We start from the raw sequence: 2,876 nt of genomic DNA on the forward strand, positions 1-2,876 counted from the left end.
ATATCTTCATTGGAAAAATGTCTGTTCAGGTCTTCTGCCCATCTTTAATTGAGTGTTTTGGTTTTTTGATATGAGTTGTGTGAGCTGTTTATCTATTTTAGATATTAACCCCTTATCGATCATATCATTTGCAAATCTTTTCTCCCATTCAGTAGGTTGTCTTTTTGTTTTGTCAGTGGTTTCCTTTGCTGTACAAAACCTTTTATGTTTAATTAGGTCCCATTTGTTTATTTTTGCTTTTATTTATTTTACCTTAGGAGGCAGATCCAAAAAAATATTGCTATAGTTTAAGTCAAAGAGGGTTCTGCCTATGTTCTCTTCTAAGAGTTTTACGGTTTCAGGTCTTACATTTAGGTCTTTAATCCATTTTGAGTTTATTTTTGTATACAGTGTGAGGAAATGTTCTAATCTCATTCTTTTACATGAAGATGTCCAGTTTTCCCAGCACCATTTATTGAAGAGACTGTCTTTTCTCAAGTGTATATTCTTGCCTCCCTTGTCATAGATTAATTGACCATAAGTGTATGGGTTTACTTCTGGGCTCTCTATTCTGTTCCAATGATCCATGTGTCTGTTTTTGTGCCAGTACCATGCTGTTTTGATTATTGTAGCTTTGTAGTATAGTCTAAAGTCAGGGAGCATGATACTGCTAGCTTTGTTCTTTTTTATCAAGATTGCTTTGGCAATTTGGGGTCTTTTGTGGTTCCATATAAAATTTAGGATTATTCTAGTTCTGTGAAAAATGTCCCTGGTATTTTGATAGGGATTGCATTAAATCTGTAGATTGCTTTGGGTAGTATGGACATTTTAACAATATTAATTCTTCCAATCCAAGAGCATGGGATATCTTTCCATTTCTTTGAATCATCTTCAATTTCCTTCATCAGCGTTTTATAGTTTTCATAGTATAGGTCTTTCACCTCCTCGGTTAAGTTTATTCTTAGGTATTTTTATGTGATTTTTAAGTGGGATTTAAAAAAACCTTTCTCTTTCTGATATTTCATTATTAGTGTATAGAAACACAACATATTTCTGTTTATTAATCTTGTATCTTGCAACCTTGCTGAATTCATTTATCAGTTTTAATAGTTTTTGTGTGGAGACTTTAGGTTCCTCTATATAGAGTATCATGTCATCTGCAAATAGTGATAGTTTTACCTCTTCCCTTCCAATCTGAATACATTTTGTTTCTTTTTCTTGTCTGAATTCTGTGACTAGGACTTCCAATACTATGTTAAATATAAGTGGAGAGAGTGGGCATCTTTGTCTTCTTCCTGAATTTAGTGGGAAAGCTTTCAGCTTTTCACTGTTGAGTATTATGTTGGTTGTGAGTTTGTCATAAATGGCCTTTATTATGTTGAGATATGTTCCCTCTCTACACACTTTAATAAGCGTTTTTATCATGAATGGATGTTGAATTTTGTCAAATGCTTTTTCTGCTTCTATTGAGATTATCATGTGATTTTTATCTTTCCTTTTGTTAATGTGGTATATCACATTGATTGATTTTCAAATGTTGAACCATCCTGTGACCCTGGAATAAAACCAACTTGATCATGGTGTATGATCCTTTTTATGTATTGTTGGATTTGATTTGCTAATATTTTGTTGAGGATTTTTGTGTCTATATTCATCAGAGATATTGGCCTGTAATCTTCTTTTTTTTTGTATCTTTATCTGGTATCAGGGTAATGGTGATCTCATAAAATGAATTTGGGAGTGTTCCATCCTCTACAATTTTAGAGGGGAATATATTGAGAAGGAAAGGTGTTAGCTCTTATTTATATGTTCGGTAGAACTCCTCTGTGAAGCCATCCCATCCTGGACTTTGGTTTGCTGAGAGATTTTTTTTATTACAATTTCAATCTTACATCTGTTCACGTTGTCTTTTTCTCCTGACTCAGTCTTGGCAGGCTGTACATTTCTAGAAATGTGTCCATTTCCTCTAGGTTGTCCAATTTGTTGGCATATGACTGTTTATAGTATTCTTTTATGATTTATTGTATCGCTGTGGTATCAGTTGTTATTTCTCCTCTTTCATTTCTTACTTTGTTTATTTGGGTCTTCTCTCTTTTCTTCTTAATGAGCCTAGCTAAAGGTTTATCAATTTTGTTTACTTTTTCAAAAAACCAACTCTTGGTTTCATTGATTTTTCTATTACTTTTTGGTATCTATTTTATTTATTTCCTCTCTGATCTTTATTATTTTCTTCCTTCTGCTGACTTTGGGCTTTGTTTGTTCTGCTTTTTCTGATTTCTTTTTTTTTTTTTTTTTGCGGTAATTGAGATTTTTCTTGTTTCTTGAGGCCTGTATTGCTATAAACTTCCCTCTTAGAACTGCTTTTGCTGCATACCATAGATTTTGGAAAGTTGTGTTTTCATTTTCATTTGTTCAGGGTTTTTTTCTGATTTCCTTTTTGATTTCTTTGTTGACTCATTAGTTTTTTAGTAGCATGTTGTTTAGTCTCTGTGGATTTGTGCTTTCCCCATTTTTCTTTCTGTAGCTGATTTCTAGTTTCATACTTCTGTGGTTGGAAAAAATGCTTCATATAATTTCTATCCTCTTAAATTTGTTGAGACTTGTTTTGTGGCCTGGCATGTGACCTATCCTGGAGAACATTCTGTGTGCACTTTAAAAGAATGTGTATTCTGCTGGTTTTGGATGGAATGTCCTGTATATATATATATCTATTAAGCCCAACTGGTATTGTGTCATTTAAGACCACTGTTGCCTTGTTGATTTCCTATCTAGATGATCTGTATATAGATGTAAGTGAGGTGTTAAAGTCCCCTATGTTATTGTATTGTTGTCAATTTCTCTCTTTATGTCTGTTAATATTTGCTTTATATATTTAGGTACTCTTGTATTGTGCCTAT

Source organism: Neophocaena asiaeorientalis, unplaced genomic scaffold (genome assembly GCF_003031525.2).
Source record: "Neophocaena asiaeorientalis asiaeorientalis breed wild unplaced genomic scaffold, Neophocaena_asiaeorientalis_V1.1 scaffold152, whole genome shotgun sequence".
NCBI classification, from domain to species: Eukaryota; Metazoa; Chordata; class Mammalia; order Artiodactyla; family Phocoenidae; genus Neophocaena; species Neophocaena asiaeorientalis.